The 20,408-nt window shown below is 32.0% G+C and overlaps 1 long non-coding RNA gene across 14 annotated transcripts; it reads left to right on the top strand.

Moving 5' to 3' along the window:
* Window positions 1–2,914: 2,914 nt before the first annotated feature.
* Window positions 2,915–7,443, top strand: LOC107005412. 14 transcript variants are annotated; one of them, XR_003575831.1, is made up of 6 exons: window positions 2,915–3,105; window positions 3,645–3,751; window positions 4,093–4,278; window positions 4,358–5,234; window positions 5,357–6,733; window positions 7,183–7,443. It is a non-coding gene; the product is annotated as an uncharacterized LOC107005412 (long non-coding RNA). The 14 variants fall into 14 exon arrangements; XR_003575834.1 differs by having other exon boundaries at window positions 4,093–4,402; window positions 5,041–5,234; XR_003575829.1 differs by having other exon boundaries at window positions 4,093–4,582; window positions 4,673–5,234.
* The last annotated feature ends 12,965 nt before the right edge of the window (window positions 7,444–20,408 follow it).

Below are 20,408 nucleotides of genomic sequence, written 5' to 3'. Positions count from 1 at the left end.
CTACAAATGTCTTAGTGAACTATCTTCCTATCAATGACATCTTGATTTACCATTTCATTTTATCCTGTGAAATTTTACTCAATACAAATAGATAATTATTCAGAATGGAGTTTTGATGTACTAAACGATCTAAAGAAGGCATGAACCAATAAAAACATACAACGGGAGAAGCGCTACCAGTGTACCATGTGGGAAAGAACTCCAACATCCTTGTTATGTAAATGGAATGTCCTTTAGAATACATGGCTTAGTTAAAACTATGTTTAGCACAACGTAATATGTAGATAAAATCTAAGATACACCAATTATACCTCTTCAAACAATTTTACCCATGAAGAGAGAGTCCTTTTTGAGTCTTTGCAACACCATCACAGGATAAGAGACTTATACTGTAATAATCTAGTTTAAGAAAATCACACCAATAAGCAAATAATGTTGGTGCTTCTTAAACAAAGTTGCAAGAAGATTAATTATTTTGATTGTTAATTAGGATTCTCTCTCTAAGAAAAGGTCACTTTAATCTGCAGGTAACAATACAATACTTTTGTTAACAATATTGACACCATTAGAAAGTGTCGGAGTTAGCACAATAAAAAAGAGTACCGCTAATTCAACATTCTCACTATATAGAGGAGAAGACATCAGACACTTAAAGTAAATTACAACAAGAGAAAAAAAGAAATTCATACCTAAAAAAGAAGATTAATTTATAAAAGATGATGATTTATAATCTGGAGGCGACTGTCCATGAATTGTGTCGTTATCTTCGCCTTGCTCTCCGGCGTTTGCTGATGTTGCTCGCTGGAGCAGGGTGCTGCCGGTGATTGCCATTGCTGCTCGCTGCGTGTAGCTAATGTTGCTGTTTTTTGCCGGAGAGGGAGGCAGCTGGTGGCTCTATCTCTGTGCTGCTGTGGTTGCCGGACGGAGACCACCTGATCGCCTGGTTGCTCGCTAATTGGAGCTGCTGCCAGCGATGCAGGTTCGCTTGAGGCCTTCGCGCGTCTTCCGAAGCTCGCCATTGTTTTTCACTACTCGTTCTTCAGGCTTCAAAGGCCGTAAAGAAGGATGGAGAAGAAGACAAAAAAGGCATGGGCGGCGGACTTGGAGAGAAGACGAGGAGAATGAAGAAAATTAGGGATTTGGGGTCTTTTGTATAAGATGGGAAAGCAGGGGTCTTAAATCAGGACCATTGATAAATTCGGAAGAGCGGATGAGATTAACTTTTGGAGTTTGATGAAACATGATCGACGGATGAGATTAAATGAGAGTAGATGAAATCTTAAATTGGAGTTTGCAACGAAATTAGTGACGGATTCTAAACGTCGCTTTGAAATAAATATATATATTTATAAAAATTATATTGACGGATATTTTCGTCACTATATAACATAATTTTTATAAAAATATATTTAATAGTTTAGCAATATTTTTTTCGCCACTATTTTCGTCACCCAATGTTAATTAAATTTGTCACCACTACTTTGTTACTAAATTCGTAGGAAAAATTAGGCGCCAAAATTTCGCGCTAAAATTTAGTGACATATTAAATATTCTGTTGCAAATTTGTTGCTATATTATATATCAAAAAATTATTTGTTAATTTTACAACAAAATGGTTATTCCATCGCAGATCCGTCGTTATATAATGTAGAAATATTATTTATCGCTAATATCTGTCGCTAAACGCTATTTTTTAGTAGTGATATATTTCTCTATCTCAAGTTATTTATCGTATTTTTATCACATACATTTTTCTAAAAGTATATTAAAATTTTGAGAAATACCTTTATGTTTTATCCTCATTGTATGAGTTAGAATTAATTTCGGTTAAGTATTTACTCTATTCATCATGTATTTATAGTTTTCAAGAATTATTACTACAAAGAATAAAATGAAAATAAAATATTTTGAACTTTTAAAAAGATAAATTATTTGAGGTTTAACTATTTTTAGAAATCGGGCTAAATAATTTGAGAAGGAGGAGGTACAATGTCCTTTTTTATCGTAAAAACAGTATCACTCTAGCTCATATCATATCACGTTCATTAAGAAAAAAATCTCGTACTTAATTAAATTGTTCTATTTATTAGATGTAATATACACTTTTAAAGCCGTGGAGAGAATACATTAATGAACATTAGTTTTATTCATGCAACGTGCAATATCAGTTGTTGATGTAATTCATTATATAATCTTTTATATCATTATTATGAAATGAATTAATTAGTACACCTACTTCCTGCCTCATTTATAGGATATATATAAGTATATAACAATGCAGCTACTTTTTTTTACATTATTAATGTAAATTTTAATCGGTTATTATAATTTAATTGATGTTTTAATTATGTTATAAATTTAGGAATAACCTAAATATTTACTTGTAAATATATTATAAATAGTTTGACTGATAAATATTTAATTCTCCCCGGCTTTGAACCTCAGAAGGAAGCATACTCCATTCATCTAATTTTATGTCACTTTTTAGATTTTGAGATTCGAACAAGTTTATTCTTAACCATAAAATTTTCATATCTTTTAATTACGTTGTATTGTCTCAATCATTGTGACTTATAATATTATTTTTTTAATGTAGTTTACGCACACACGCCCACACGCACTACAAAAAAGTACCTTAATCGTGAGGGTTTTAAAGCGGAGATTAATTATAACCCCCACAAATTACTCTAACGACGGGAGTTTGATAACTCACGAAAAATAAAAATACATAGTAAAATTTAAAACCCCCAAAAAAATTTAATTAAATAGCGGAAGTTTAAATACATGTTATCTCATAATTTTTATTTCAAAATATAAAAATATATTTTTAAATTTTTTAATTCATGAAATACAAAACACTCACAATAGATAACTTAATAAATAACTATTTTTAACTTTAACTACAAATACAAAAAAAAACACAGCTTTTGGAAACTAACAAAATTACTCTCTCACTGTCACACTTTTCTCACCGCCACACTTCTCCACCGTCTACAACGCACTTCTCCGCCGTCTACGTCGGCACTTCTCTACTGCAGCACGTCTCCTCACAACTCTGTAAACTTCAGCTACTCACCAAATTCAAAATTTTATAGGTGTTCTATGGTATTGTTTTCCACTTCTCACCTCTTTGAATAATGAATCTACCTCACATTTTTAGATTTTCTCATATGAATCTTCATAAATTGTACAAATTATTGGTTGTATTTACTAGGTAAGTTTATTTTTGGCTGTTTGTATTGATGCATGGAGGTAGAATTAGGTTAATTTTGTTATATTCTTCATGGATGAAAATTCAAAATATCAAATTTGGTCATGTATTTTGTGGTAGAATCAGGTTTATTTTGTTATAATTTTGGTGATTCTACAGATTCTTCGAGACATTCTGTGTCTACATATTTTTTGGGGCCACTTTGTCTGAAATGGTGTCGCTAACAAGTGCCTTGTTTCTTCTTAAAATTTGGAGTTGTCGTCTCCGTGTATCCTTTTGTTTATGCTGGAGTAAGGTCTATATGTTTCCCCCTTTGTTTGTTAATTAATTCTTCTTTAGCTGTTAAATGTGCCCTCAATCTTCACTTATCTCTCTATACTTGTATTGAACCATAAACGGTAAAGGGTTAATTGTGTGACATATGGTTGTCTAGGTATACACCAAAGTTCGATGGTTCAAAGATATCACATACATTATATTCTTATTTGGAACTGAAATTAAAAGGAGAGCTTCTAGATCATCGGGGATAAAAAAATTGAGGTACTCTTTCATTTGCTTAGATCACTATAATTTCTCAGTGGTTAGGCCCCTATGGAAATAGTTGAAGCCTCAAGTTCACCTGATGCTTATGCTTAAAATCAACTATAATAGTACTAAATAGACATTTACTCTCAGTGGATGTTCTTAGTGTTGGTGATGATATTTTCTTCAGAATAATACTAGGATTGCACAAGTATAGTTGCATACATTTCAAACAGAGAATGTTTGGCAAGTGCTAGAATGAACTTCTAATTTTAATTGAATTTATGCTTTTATAAAACATCAAATTGATGAATAACATCAATTTTTGACTGAAAATTTCGTTGATGATTTGATCCTAGGGGAAAGGCTCGGACATCTTTTGAACCTAGAAACACAATTATGGTTGCCAAACTATGACAGTTCCGAGGAGAGAATCAGGAGGCTTGGATAGTTCAAGCTATACATTATTTCGATTTCTATAAAATTGAGGAAGATCAAAAGCTTAATGTGGTGTCGCTCTACCTTGATGGTGAAGCATTACAATGGTACCCGTGGTTATTTAGGAATAATCAATCAAGTGATTGGTTGAATTTTGCTGATAAGATGAAAATTTGATTTAAACAGAAATGATATGAGTCTGCGGCAGAGTGAAGCGCCAATCTCGAACAGGTAACCTACGTGACTGAGTACCAAAATCATTGTGAGGATATTTTGTCGAGCTTTGGTGAGTCCGATGTACTCTTCCCAGGCCACACATATGTTCATCCATGTTGGAGCAACATAACCAACTCTCTTATACCGTAATATCGTGACCAATCATAATACAAAAGCAATACAAATGTGTGTAAGGTGTGTGATTAGTTGTCCGATAGGTACAAAGACTCATATTATCTCTCAGTCTCGCTATGTTCAGCAAGCTTATTGAACTTTCCATTCCAGATGGGTATGTCGAGTCAAGTACACGGTGTGCTATTATATTTGTATCTTTTACAATATCAGTAATGTAGCAAGTTTCCGCAACAGGTAAAATAAATGTATATTTGCAACAATCAATGGAGTATTAGTCAACACTTATTTATACAATGAATGTTGTTTTTACTACTGCGAGATTTTTATTTTTTCTTACTAGTTGGACTACCTGTGAAGCTACTAACTTAGTACATTGATACTCAAAGAGGTAATACCTTGTTAATGGTGAATAAATTCACCTGCAATCATTAGAAAAATAGAAATATGACTCATTTCATATCTTGATCCAAATTATCTTGACCAAAGATCATAGTTTCATCTACTTTTATTGTTACCAGATATGCCGAAGCTGAAGCATTACGATAACTTACGCAACTCATTTACTCATCATCTAGTTCACAAGGTTTGGCACATTCTTCATCAAGAAATGAATCATTTGACATCATCAACTCCGCGATCTGCGTTGACATCGGTATATTGACAGTTGATTTCGCTGCTAAAGAATGAAAATGATATTGTGTACTAACTCAAGGTCAGTTTATAGAAAATTTGGTACATGTAAGTTAAAATTTTTGCTCGTGTAGTTTTCTTTACTTTGTGTATAATATTTATTTTTTGTGTAGTCACCAGTTGATTTTCGTATGTGTTTTATAGGAAGATGCGTGGCTAGCTGCTTAAACTTTTTTTGTTTAGGTAAAATTTGACTAATACAAGCATTATCAAGGTAATTTTACTCTTTTTTAGCATTGCTATTTGATAGGATTAACATGTTCTGCCAGACTCACTGCTTTAGTCACTCGTGTTGGTTTCTTTGTCCCTCGTCGGGCGGCAAAAGATTGTTTTCCCCCCTTGATAAAGCCTTCTTTAAGCTAGTAAAGATAATGTAGTCTTCAGAGGTTAGAGGGAATGATTAGAAGTTAAGATGTTGCGTATCTTTTACTTTCTATTCCGTGCTTCATATATGTATTTGATTCCAAAAGATTTGTACAATCTTTGTGAGCAATATCGGAAGAAGCTTATTATTTTCTAGTTGAAGGTGTGCCCCTACTGCTCCTCAAATTTGGTCAGCTTGTTTATTTGTGGGTGCAGTGCAGTATTTTTCATATGCATGTTTATTTGTGGGTGCACTTTATTTCTAAGACCTTGTAAGTTTCTCGAAATTATTAACAGCAACCAGTCACCTGGCGCCTATTCAGCAGGACTTGGATTGGCATTCTTTAGTATCAACGACTTTTACGAGTAAAGAAAATGAATAGCATACCAGCTCATAGTTGCATAAGAAGGTCTGTGCTTTCAAAATTGTCGCCTGTTTCTTCTTCGTCTTAAATCCTATTGTGACAGAATTATTCAACCTTGTGGAAGAATTAACATCCATAGTCACTTTTGAATCTTCACTTGCAACAGTAGTTAGCTGTGTTTTTCTTGGAACAAACTCAAGTGCATGTGCATTCATGATTTTTGGATAATCATAACTGCTTATTTCAGCAGCAGGATTTTGGTTCTTTACATATCCGTTTTTCATGAAAGCATGACTTGTCCTGTGGTACTTACAATCCTTTGTCGTGATCATATTGTTCGTAACTATTGATATGTTACTCTCAACGGGATTTATTTAGTGCAATGAGATACATGTACTTTGCAGTGTTGTTCATTGGAGTTACAAATAACACTGTTGTCCAACCAGTTGTGCCCGTTGAAAGATTGAGTATATTGTGCTGTCGTTTTGAAATGATTTGAAATCCTTGCTCGATTAAATGATTTTAACTCTTTTTCTGTTGTTGTAAGTCTTTAATATGCAAATTCTCTGTCCAAGTGTTAACATAGAAAGGAAAGACGTCATTTCTACTAGTATCTTTGTCTATAAATCGAAATTGTGAGTATTCATATAGCCACTCCAACTTATTTGGGATTGTTGTCGTTTAATGCTTACAACCTTAGTATGCTAATATTACGGATGTTTTGTTTTGTGACTTGCAGTGGGCTAACAACCTTTATCAAGGAGTTATGCTTCCATTACCCGTGCCTCTAAAGGTAATTCGTCCTCATTTCTAATCTAGATATACTGTTCCCCTTCAAGCATTTCAGTCAGTAGGAAATTCATATCATTGAACATGGGATTATATACAACCTCGTAGACATCATAACCAATCAACTTATAGTCAAAATATAAAGAAGTAAACATTAATTGTCTCTTATAAGAAACATTAATTGTCTCTTTTCTACTGGCAAGAAACCTGAGATTCTTTGTTCATGTTTTAATTGCTAATATTTGTTCAAATCAGTTTGATAGTGTCTTGTTTAGTAGTATAGTATGTCGTCTTTTTAAAATGGTTTAGAATCATTGCTTGTGTAAATGTTTAATCCTTTTCTATTGTTTTAAGTTTGTTGTTGTGTAGTATATGATAAACTTTTGGTTTTACTACATTCAGCCATGATTTTGAGTTTGGATAAAGTCACTTATTATGTATTCTCCTTTGCAGCCAGCTGATGTTGGTGACAATAATTGTAGTGAAACTAGTTGAAGTTCCATAAACCGATCCTATCTTGAGTTTGGATGATATTGATTTGAAGTTTAAGCAAGTTTTGTAGTGATTTGAAGTTAAAGAAAATTCTTATAGTGATATGAAGTTTCTTGTAATCGTAATGGTTGAAACAAATGATATGTTTTTGTTCACTTCATGATATACTTTTGTGTTGAATATTGTAATATTTCTTAATACTAATATGTCCTTTGATAATAATGCACATGTTAGTTAATTAATTTATTATTGGAAAAAATACATAAATTAATACATTTTAATAAATAATTACTGATTTTAGCGATACTTTTCATTTATTACCATTTATAGCAACTTTTTAATTTTTTTCCTTTTTTCTGTCTCACTCTTTCTATCTTCTTTTCTATGTTTCGTTTCCTTTTTTTTTTCTTTCTTCTTTTCTATGTTTCGCTTTTTTTTTTTTCTTTCTTTCTCTTTTCTCTGTCTCACTCCCTCTATTTTTTTTCCTTCCCTTTCTTTCTTTCATTCTTCCTACTTTCTTTCTGTTGTCCTTTCTTTCTTGTTTTTTTGTTGTTGCTTTGTCTCCTTTTACTTTTGTTCTTTTTTCCTTTTTCCGTATAATAATTAATTATTCTAGACTCTATAAAACTTATATCAATAGTTAATTAGAGAAGTAATATAATTGTAACAAATTAAGAGGCATAAAAAACCGCAAAATGAATTAAATTTAAATTAAAAATATACAAACATATTAAAGTTGAATTATTAGAAGAGAACTAGTATAATCGTAACAAATGAAGAGACATAAAAACTGCAAAATGAATTAAATTTAAATTAAAAAAGTATTACAAACATATTAAAGTTGAATTATTAGAAAAAGAACTAGTATTATCGTAACATATGAAGAGACATAAGAAAATGCAAAATGAATTAAACTTGAATTAAAAATGTATTACAAATATATATTTAAGTTGAATTATTAGAAGAGAATTAAATATGAATGCAGAATGTGGAAAACAAAAGAACATTCTTTGTTCTGCACGTAACTTGAATAAAACTTGTATCAATAATGAATTAAATAAGTAACTAATTGTAACAAATCAATCAATTAATTGCAAAATGCATTAAATTTGTATTTTAAAAATGTATTACACAAATATTAAAGTCGAGGTAGAAGAGAAAATTAAGAATGAATAAAAAAATGTAACAAATGAAATATTAGACAATGATTTATAGAGTGAATTAAACATGTACCAAAAATGAATTAAACAAGTATTCAATAGGAACAAATAAATAACAATGCAAAATGAATTAAATTTGTATTAAAATTGTGTTACACGGTGTTAACTTTGAATAAGAAGAGAGAATTAAAAATGAATGAAAAACGTAGCTAATGACTGACAAGACAATGATCTGTAGAGTGAATTAAACTTGTATCAATAATGAATTAATCAAGTATCCAATAATAACAAATAAATAAAAAAAATGTGAAATGAATTAAATTTACATTAAAATTGTATTACACAGTATTTAAAGTTAAATTAGAAAAGAGAATTAAGAATGAATGGAAAATGTAACTAATGAAAAAACATGACAATGATCTATAAACTGATAAGTTATATCAGTAATGAATTAAACAAGTATCCAATAGTAACAAATAAATCAAAAGAACTTCAAAATGAATTTAATCTGCATTAAAATTGTATCATCTAATTCAACTTTAATACATTTGCAAGACAATTTCATGTTATATTTAATTCATTACAATCTAACATTTCTCCTACAATCAATTATAAACTTGACTAAACGCTCTTAAAATTAAGATATGAACTCCAAACGACATTTTCAATTATTTGTAGAATTACCTATTTAAACTTATCACAAATTCGTAAAATGCAAATAATGAATTCAAAATTTGAAGCTTTATAATGACTATCAATGGTGAAATCTTACTTCTGTAATTTTAATGATTTGAAATTTCTACTTTGAAATGTGATTTTATACAATTTTACGATTTTTTTGTTCCTCTTTTCATCTTTTTTTTTTTAGTATAAAAATAGTGACATGCACATAATGAAATATGAAAAATTGATTTGTTAATTAAATAAAAATCAAAAGAAGAAGAAGAATTTTTTTAAAAAAGAAGAGAAAAGAAAATAAGAACACGAAAATAATAATGATAGAGAGAGAAAGATAAGAAGAAGATCTTTAAAAAGAAAAGAAAAAGATTAAGAGGCAAAAGGACCGAGAAAGGAAGCGACAGTACTTTTTTTTTATTTCAAAAAAATGTTATATTTAGTTATAAAAATTATATTGACATAAATGGTAAATATTTTTTAAATATAGCATATTTATGTGATTTACCCTTTATTATTAGTATCTAAAATTGAATATTCCTGGCAAATGCTACAAAAATGTATATTTCATAAATCGCAGGGGTCTAAGCTCCTATTAATTTTAATGTAAAAATCATTAATTGATGGATTTTTTGACTCCCCCGAGTTCACAAATCATTGGGGTTTCGACTCCTACTTTGAAATGCGGTTAGGTTTCAAAAACCCCGCTAGTTAACCCCTGCTAATGGTACCAGGAGTTGCCAAGAAACCCCCGCGACTTAATTGTGATACTCCTAATTGGAGGAGTTTATTAACCCCCGCACACGCTCACATGCACAAGCACACATGCACACGCGCCCACGTACACGTGAACGCACACACACACATACGCACATAGACGCACACCCATACGCCCACACGCGCGCGCGCACACACATACATATATATTTCATTAAAAAAACTAAAAATTTTATGCGGAAATTCCCAATCAACTTAAACCGCTTGACTTTTGAAAATCGAAAAGTGTCACATAAATTAGGAGACATGAAATATTTGTTAAGGATTGCAGAAGATCGAAGAAATGGGAGAGGGGGTGGGGGGTTGTTACGTTGGTGGAAACAAAGAATCGTGTATATTATTAGTCATTACTATTAGAATATGTGTTGAACTTCACCTGCTATTATTTTTTACTCTGAGTGTAGCTTCCATGTGGGAGAGTTTTGGTGAGTGCATATTGACTAATTACCTGAACTAAAAAAGGTATGTCAGGCCTGGTCATGGTTGTCACACCCTGATCCTATATCCTGGGCGGGACTAGCACTTGAGAACACTTGTTGGCCCCAAAGGAACCCTTGGCTTGACTTACTTACTCAGCGGAAGACTTTTAGGCAATAAAGAGAGAAGTCAAATACAAAATGACTCAACAATCTCAAAACTAAACTCATAATAATTTAGAAATGGACATTTAACTCAACCAAAATGGCAACTCAAAATCTGAACATAAGCCAATAATAAGATAATGACGAATGAACTAACATCTGACTGTCTATGAAGCCTCTAAAACAACTGAGATTGACGGTGATACGAGACCCACAACATCCTGATGAACTATATAACTTATACTGAATGCGATAAAAGGGATCCTCCGAAAAGCGACGAGGCTCACTATTACGCCGGTGTCACCTTGTCCTTTTTTCTTTCCTTTCTTTAATTTCTAAGCACCGAGAGGGCTTCGAAGTGGAGGCTCAAATAGGGTATTCTCTAGTAACAACCTCTAGTCCCGAACTACGTACCCTCGTAGATTTGTCTTAAATGACTTGGCGAGTGGATCCATTTAAGCAAATGATGATATGTATGGATTCTACCTTGACAAGTAGATCACCTTCTTTCAGTATGAGGGATACACCAGATTCCATTAAAGCTCTCATGGTCTTAATGTGGGTGGAGGCTAATATCTCACAAAATGACTATGTTTCTTCAATGTTTTCTTATGTCCTTTATGCAATGTATGTGACCATATTTCATGATTCACATGTCATTTCTTCTTTAAAGTCTTTAAATGTTGAAAAATGATCAGGCCTACATGCTTTAAGCCATTCATGATATGACATCTATGTTTATGCATATTGCCCTATACTTAGTACATTCCATGTACTAATGCGTACTAATGTCCAAATTGTTTTACTAATGTCGAGTGTGACACTCCTACTAGTTAGTTTCATTGGCTTCGAAGAGTGGTGAGTCCTCATGTTTCAATGACTAAGATACCTTTATTGTTATGTAACTTTCATTTTCAAACTTTGTATATGTGATGTATGAATTACATTTTGATCACTTTCCTTATGATTTATTATATGTCTATTGAGACATATGTTAGACTTTCGCTTTTGTCAAACTCGTTATGTTATAAGACTATCTTTTTTGAATTCTTTAACTCTATCATCTCTTATGATGTGTAATAAGTGGCTTGTGTAGGTCCTCTCCGGGTATTATATGTCATGCCACCTATTGGGTGTACTTTGGATCGGAACACTACTAAGATATGAGTTCTTAACTGGTCAACACTCAATCTCATACAACAAGAACGGTCAAACCATCACTCGGTATAACTTACTTCTAGGTTTATGTGGTATCTTTTTATCACACAAGACTTCGGAATAAAGCCTTTCATTTAATCCATGCTTTCCTAATGCAATGTGTGACATCATCATCGATATTCCCATAATCCCATTGCCCTAGATTACAGACCTGAGATACTTAAAACATTCTCTCTTGAGAAGTCTATGTGGAAAGACTTACTTTCACATTGGCTTCATGCAACAAAACATTGAATTCACATTTCAAATATTTTATTTTGGTCTTGCTCAACTTGAACCCTTTGGACTCAGAGTCTGTCTGCAAACCTTTAACCAAAAATTAACATCAATTAGTATTATATCGTCTGCAAATAACATACACTACAAAACCTCTTTATGAATTGAGGCATAGACCACGTCAACTCGTCAATAAGAAAAATAGAAAAGAGCTAAGAACTTATCCTTGCACCAAGATAAAAGAAGAATAAAGTCGTTCACGTGTACACCAAGATTTATTGAAGAATTATGATACTAGATAGTTCAATTCAACGATGAACAAAAAATATATACAAAGATAGTTACCATAAAACATTCACATGAAACTAACCTCAAATAAGGAGAACAAGAAATTTGTACACGTGAAGAAGAACTACAACACAAGACTTACATTGAAGGTTTGACAATGTATGCTTTGGGTTTGGTTCGCCCATGTGGATCGACCCGACCCGAACAAATCCAAGAATTTCTTTTCTGAATAAAAAAAAGGAGAAAAAGATAAGTATTAGTTTTAATAGGGGTGGGAACAACTACTATGTAACCGATCCAACGTTAATAATCACACCTTTTAAATTAATTTTTTTTTCTTGAACTCTTCAGAAAGGAAAAACAAAAATAACAACAAAAATTCTAAAGATTTAGATTAAAGACACAATTAACATTTAGTTTGTGAAACTATCTCTGTTTCCTAGTGATTCATAGAAGGATTTGGATAAAATCATTCAGTTAGTGATTTTTCATTCCACTTCAACAATCAAAGGTACACAAATTTTGTACCAAACGTTGTTTAAATACTTTCATTGACATCTGAGCCACGGTTTTATGCTCCATGATATTGTAGTTGAAATTATGTACTGATTGTGTGTCATATATATATATATANGTATTGTTAGTGTTTAGCCCTGACTGTTTTACCTTATTTGAAGTTTATTTTTTCTAAAATAAAAGTTAAAACATTAACATTAATGTTTTTAGTTTTAATGAAAGCAAAATATAATATTGATTCATATTTGGTTTATTTTTACCTTTTAGGAAAATGTTTTGGAGTAGCTAGTCATTTTCTAATAGGAGAAGGTTTTAGAACTCTATAAATATATGTTTGTTTCTTCTAACACAAAAAAACAATAGAATCCACAATGTAGACACTTAAGAATTTAGTTTATGGAGAGATTTTCTCTTTACAGTTTTAAGTTTTTTTCTTTATATTAGTTTTGATATAATAGTGATTTTTATTTTTAGTATCAGTTTTTGTTATCTAATTTATCAATCATGATTTGCAATTGTAAGCTTCAACATGACATCCTTATCACCCCTTCATACCCCAACAAGTGGTATCAGATCATATGGTTAAACGATCATATGACTGAACAAGTATCGATCCATGAGAAAAGTGGTTGCGAGTTGACTTGGTTGGTACGATTATTCACTGATCTTTAAAATTCCTATAGCTTTCCTGGATCCTATTCACTCGGATAGCAAAGTTGCTATACATATTGACAAGAATCCCGTCTTTCATGAGCGAATCAAGCATGTGGAGCTTGATTTCCATTTTTTCCGACAACAATTTCTTGCTTGTATGTTTTGGGTTTAGGTCGCCCATGTATTGACCCGACCCGAAACAACCCAACAATTTTTTTTCCTGAACAAAAAAAAAGATAAAAATTTAAGTATTAATTTAAAAAAAGGTGGGAACATTTACATGTAACTTTTCCAACGTTAATAATCACCTTTTAAATTAAATTCTTTTTGGCTTTTTCTTTTGATTGAACGCTTCAGAAAGTGGGAAAAAACACAAAAAAGAACAACAAAAAATTCTAAAGTGTAGATTAAAAACACAATAAGACATTTAGTTTGTGTAACTATCTTTGTTTCCTAGTGATTCAAAGAAGGATTTGGAGCAAATCATTCAATTCGTGAATTTTCATTCCGCTGCAACAATCAAAGACACATAAATCTTGTATGAAACGTTGTTTGAATAATTTCTTTGGAATCAGAGCCACGGTTAAATGCTCCATGACATTGTAGTTGAAATTATGTACTGACTGTGTGTTATAAAATATATATATGTACATATATCTTATGTCAAGAATATTTATATGAAGATCAGTATATATTTTATTTAAAACTATGGTGAAGTTTAATTCATAAGTTAAAAGAAAATTGAATTCGATTGTAAATCTAAGAACATACCTTCAATTCTTCAACTTGGTAATCTGACGGTGAGATGTCTTTTATATTTTGTTGGGGAAACAATCAAATATGCTCAGTTTTTTTTTGTTGTTTAGGAAAGAGAATAATTTTTTTTCTCGTGTTGTGGATGAAGGAAAATAGAGAATATTTTTTTCTCTGTTATGAATGAAGCGTGAAGAGTTTTTGATCTGTTTATTTTCTTTTTGAAGTTTTAATCTAAATATAAGGTTGAAAAAGAGAAAGAGTTTGAGTTGAATAAGGACTTGAAAAAATCATTATTCCTATGTTAATAATTTATTTTAAAAGAATAAAGAGTTTAAGGGACAATCATACTTCTTTCATTGAAAATTTAAAAAAAAAAAGGAAAATAAATGGTCCCACACACATTTTTTTAAAATAGGAAACGTGTACATTCTTTTTGAGTTTTGGTCTTTTTCTGCAAAGAGCAAGAAGAAAAGGGATGGTCCCACTATTCAAATAAATAACTAAATAAATAAAAGAAAAAAGTGGATTTCTTTTGTCCTTTTCTATTAAGAATTAAAAAGAAAAAGAAAAATAAGATGGTCAAATTTTGTTTAGTAAAATACTTATACCATTTTCTTTTGAATAATAAAGTATTTATTTTTATGTAAAAATACAATGGTTTTGTAGTATCTTTTTTTTTGTTAACAAAGTATTTATTTTAGTATTTAGTTTAACATAGGTTTTCTCAAGTGGTCAAATAAGATTGTGGTTTTTTTTTGTTTTTTATTTAAAGGCCATGAGTAATCTTCTTTATTTAATAAAGAATAGTGACCACTTGTTCGTTGACTAGATTATGATTTTAAATTAGTTTAATCCTTACTTTCCTTGAACATTTCCTAGTTTTTAACGAAAATTTGCGACATATTCTGTCGCATTAAATGATATTAACCATATTTTTATTTTCTTCCATTTCAAATATGGCTGAACGGGAATATGCTCAAACTACTCCAAGTGGGAGTTCTCAAAGTCGAGTAAAGGGACGAGGTAGAAGAGTATGCCTCTATAAGACATGTTCTCGAGGAAATGAAATCATATAGATTGGTGTCCCAAGGGCGACACAAAATCTGTCAAGGAACCTAAGGTCCCCATTCGAAGGGAAAAAGAGAGAAAATTTAAAGAGTTTGATTCATTGAAGATGTCTCCTAATGTGTCAGCACGTGATTTTATTCGCCTTTTTGAAATAAAATGGGCTGAACTGACTGATTATAAGGAAAGTATAGATTGGAGAGCCTTAGCTTATTTAATAGACGCTTTCTGTGAACCTTGGGGTAGTATATTGACTGATGTTTATCATGACATATGGCTCATTCAACCTTTTAGGGTTTACATTAGTCATCTTGAAGACTTGTGGGAGGATTTCAGTCTTTGAACTACTTGTAATCTCTCGTTGCTTATTTGTTTTTTTTCAAGATATGAATTATGTAGATTGTACTAATCTCAAATTATGTTATTAAACTGAAAAATCCTTGTTATCGAAGTCTACAATATATTAGTTATACACATTACGAAATTAGATTTGACTTTTGATTAAATATTTAATTTGTATATGATGATTGGATGCATACGTATCTTTTTTATTTTACATTAAATATGAAATATTTATGAGAATTAGTTTGCTTGAATGTGTATGTCGCATGCATAATTGATTAAAATTCTTGCTAATTATATGTCAATAATAGACATGGCATCAAAAAATATCATTGCTGACTTAAACAAAGGAGAAAAACTTAACGGTGATAATTACAACGTCTGGAGTCGTAAAATATGGTATGTACTGAAAGAGAAAAATGTCTTGGAAAGTATAAACCATGTTTTGAATGAACCTGAAGAGGGCAATACTGCACAACACAGAAGGGATCTTGAAGCTTACAAAGCTTGGAAGAACGCTAACTCCATTGCACGTGGAATAATAGTTAGTTTTGTCTTTGATGACCGCATACATAAATGTGGGGAATTCTCAACTGCTCATGTTATGTGGGCACATCTGCGAGGAATGTATGGGGGTACATCTATTACCCACCTCCGACAGTTGACTATCAAATTTGACACTTACGAAAAGCGTCATGATCAAAATATCAAACAACACCTTAGGGTGATGTCAAACATGATAAATCAACTCAAGAGTGCTGACCATATTCTTTCAGATGAGAAACAAGTTAAGGAAGTAATTTGGTCTCTACCCAATAATTGGGAACACTTGAAGGTTAACTTGACCCATAATGATAGCATCAAAACTTTTTCCGATGTTGCACGTCATGTTGAACTTGAAGATGAGCGCCTTGGAACTGCAAAGGTTGCTTCTAATGACTTTGTGGCAGAGTCAAGTGGTACAAAATCTTCAGTTTTCAAGCGCAGGAAAAATTGGAAAAGAAAGGGGGAAGACAAAGAGACTGGAGAAGGACCCTCTAAGAAAAAGAAGAAACCAATTCCAATAAAGGAAAATGTTTTTTAAGAAGACGGACAAGAGAAAAATGAAGTGTTACAATTGCCAAATGTTGGGGCATTTTTGCTCGTGAATGCACTGAGCCTAAAAAGGTAGCATTTCTAAATAATGCGTCTCTAAGTGCTACATATGTTTCTAGCACTTATTTACTAACTGAATCATATCCTATGTGGATTGTGATTCAGGATCCACCGACTATGTAAGTCGAGATAGAGAGGTGTTTATGGAGTTTTGTCGAGTTTCATCTAAATCAAGGTGGATCTACGTAGGAAATAATGCTAGGCTTCAAGTCAAAGGTATAGGCACTTACAAAGTAGACTTTCGTGGTGGTTGTTCCTTGATGTTGCATGACGTCCTATATACTCCAGAGATTTGACGAAACTTAGAGTCTGTGTCTGTGCTTTTATACATTGGTTTTATTTGCTTTATTAGTCGTAATGGTGTTAGAATAGCTCTAGATAATGTTTTATATGGTCTTGGACTTCATTATGACTGTTTTATCATATTAGATTGTAATCCTTCAACTTATGACTATTATGTTGACCGTTGTGTAATGACATGTTATTCAAGTAACAATGATGTTGATGTTGTTACATGGCATGCTAGATTAGGTCACATAGGGGAAGATCAAATGAATAGGTTGGAAAAAGAAGGGAATTTAGGTTTTTTCACCAAAAGTGAAATGTCAACTTGTGAAAATTGTCTTGCTTGAAAGATTACACGTAAACCATTTGGAAAGGCTAAGAGAGATGAGTTCCCACTTCAGTTAATTCATTTTAAAATTTGTGGCCTAATGAATTCAAGGGCAAGGTCTTGTGCTACATATTTCATTACATTTATTGATGATTTCACGCGTTTTGATTATGCCTATTTGATTTCTCATAAATTTGAAGCACTTGAGTGCTTTAAAAGATATCTGAATGAAGTTGAAATCAATTATATAAAAGCATAATAGATTTAAGAACCGATCTAGCACGTGAATATTTTTCAAAACATTTTGAAGAATTATGTACTGAAAAAGGTATTATATGATAGTTAACTACTCCTTATACACCTCAACAAAATGGTGTAGCTAAAAGAAGGAATAGAACATTATTAGACATGACAAGATCAATGATGGTGCAGACACATTTGTCTATCTCTTTCTGGGGAGATGCTTTATTGACTGCGGCTTACATATTGAACAAAGTGTATTCTATGTCAGCGTCTTTTACTCGTTATGAACTTTGGACTGGTCATATTAGAAACCTGATTGATTTACGACCGTGGGTTATGCGGTATATATTAAAGATTGTTTCGGTGAGTTTGATAAACTAAGTCCAAAAGGAAAGAAATGTATCTTTATAAGGTACTTTGAATGCTCTAAAGGATATGTTTTAATCAATGAACTAGAGGATGGAAGTATTACTGAAATTGCATCACGAGATGTCAAATTTTGGAAAAGGATTTTCCTAAAAAGGGTGAAATAGGTGAAGTTAAGCCTTTGTATGAAATATTAAATTTAAAAGATTAGGAAATGCTGTAAGACATACTTGATAAATCAATGGATTAAGAAATGATTCCTGGTCCGAGTGGGAGTTATGAATCCCAAAATCCTATAGAGGAATCTGAACTTCAAATACGTAAGAGTACAAGAAAAGGTGTACCTAAACGATCTTATATGATTGAGGATTATATTTTCCTGGTATCTCCCACAGAATTGGATGAACCTAATTCTGTAACTGAGGCCTTATTAAGACGTGAAAGGGAAGAATGGTTAAAATCGATGAAAGAAGAATTAGAGTCCATGAAAACCAACAAAGTCTGGGATCTAGTTGACCTTCCTAAGGAACGTAAAACTATTGGGGATAATGTGATTCTTAAAGTTAAACATAAATTAGATGGGTCAATTGAAAGACATAACGAACGATTGGTTGCAAAATGTTTTAATCTAGAAGTTGGAATAGACTATGAGGAAACTTTTTCACCAGTTGTGAAGTTTACATCCATACAATTACTTTTAGCTATTGTTGCACGTTTAGATCTAGAATTACACCAAATGGATGTGAAGATCGCTTTTCTTAATGGAGAATTGAATGAAGAAATCTACATGGAACAACCAGTTGGTTTCGTTGTTAAAGGTCAAAAAAGAAAGTTTGTGAATTGAAAAGATCAATTTATGGCCTAAAGCAATCTTCAGGGCAGTGGTATCTTTCTGTTTATGTAGATGATATTTTATTAGCTGGAAATAATTTGAAGCATGTGAAAACTGTTAAATCATGACTTTAAAAATCATTTGATATGAAAGATATGGGTGAAGCAGACTATATATTAGGTGTTAAGATCCAAAGAGATCGTTCCAAGAAATTTTTGAGTTTATCTCAAGAAACTTATATAAAGAAAATATTGGAACGTTTTCAAATGAATAGTTGCAAATCCATGGATACTCCTGTAGCAAGGGATGAAACTTTAAGCCTTGAAATGTTCCCAAAGACTGAAAAAGAGAAGGAATACATGTCTCGAGTTCCTTATTCTAGTGTTGTCGAGAGTTTGATATATGCTATGATATGTACTCGCCCAGACATTTGTTATGTCGTAAGTCTAGTTAACAGGCATCAATCCAATCCTGGAAGAGATCATGGAAAGCAGTAAAAAGAATATTCAGATACATGATGGGAACTGCAGATCATACAGTTTTATAAAGGATCTGATTTACTCATAAGAGGTTATACTAATGCTGATTGGGCTGGTGACTGGGATGATAGAAAATCAACATCCGATTATGCTTTCTTACAAAATAGTGGTGCAATTTCATGGAAAAGTAAGAAGAAAACTTGCACAACTCTTTCAACAATGGTATCTGAATTTGTGGCTTGTGCGTCTGCAGTACAAAAAGTTGTTTGGTTAAAGATATTATTTTATCATTTGAGTATTACAAAGAGTTCTACGGGTCCTATGATTCTATATTGTGATAGTCAAGCGGCTATCGCATACATAAAGGATCCTAAGTATCATAGCAAAGCCAAACACATCAACATCAGGTATTACTTTGTGAGAGACGTCGTGGCAAATAGAGATATAACTTTGCAATATATTCCTACACGTGAAATAATAGTTGATCCTTTTACGAAGGCCATCTCTAGAGTCTTGTTTGAAAAACATGTTAAGGCTCTAGGTTTACGTAAATTATGATGATATTTCAGTGTTGTAAGATGAACTGATTTTTATAATATTCTCTTTTATATATGAAACAATTGAATTTATGTTCAAATGTAGTATGCACGTGATTTTTTTTGAAACAAAGTGTGTCGAACAAGTCGCAGGATTGACTTTCTCACACGAGTAATCACCTCTTACGTCGAGGAACATGAATATATGAGTTTCACCAACATATTAAGACTTGTTTTATGAGCAAGATAAATGTTTCTCTAAGAAAATGAGTTTAAACATTACTGGAAAAGAGAAACTATGGTTAAACATGTTGAGATGTTTAGACCGAGATCTGTACGATGTTGGATAATCCGGATGATGAGACACATACACCCGTATAAGGTGAAAACATCGTAGCACATGTTTCATGCAACGTGTGTTTAGCGATCAACGGTCAATGAAAGAATATTCCGTGCTTCTTCATTGTGTGAGACCCAAAAAAGTTAAAATGACTTTTTAATGAAATACCCTGACCTTTTGCTGTTTCTTGAAGTTTCAATCGATGTTGCTACTTTAGCATGTTACTAATAGCCATGAATGATTTGGCAATGCAGTGCATGCCTAGGAAAGCAGTTGAATAGGAGCAGATAGATTCAAATAGAATGGAAAGACATTAAATGAATAATAAACTTATATACACAAGACGGCTATTGCACTAACCATACTGGCATGAGT

This window comes from Solanum pennellii, chromosome 12 (genome assembly GCF_001406875.1).
Source record: "Solanum pennellii chromosome 12, SPENNV200".
NCBI classification, from domain to species: Eukaryota; Viridiplantae; Streptophyta; class Magnoliopsida; order Solanales; family Solanaceae; genus Solanum; species Solanum pennellii.
This window is presented reverse-complemented; position numbering and strand designations above follow the sequence as displayed.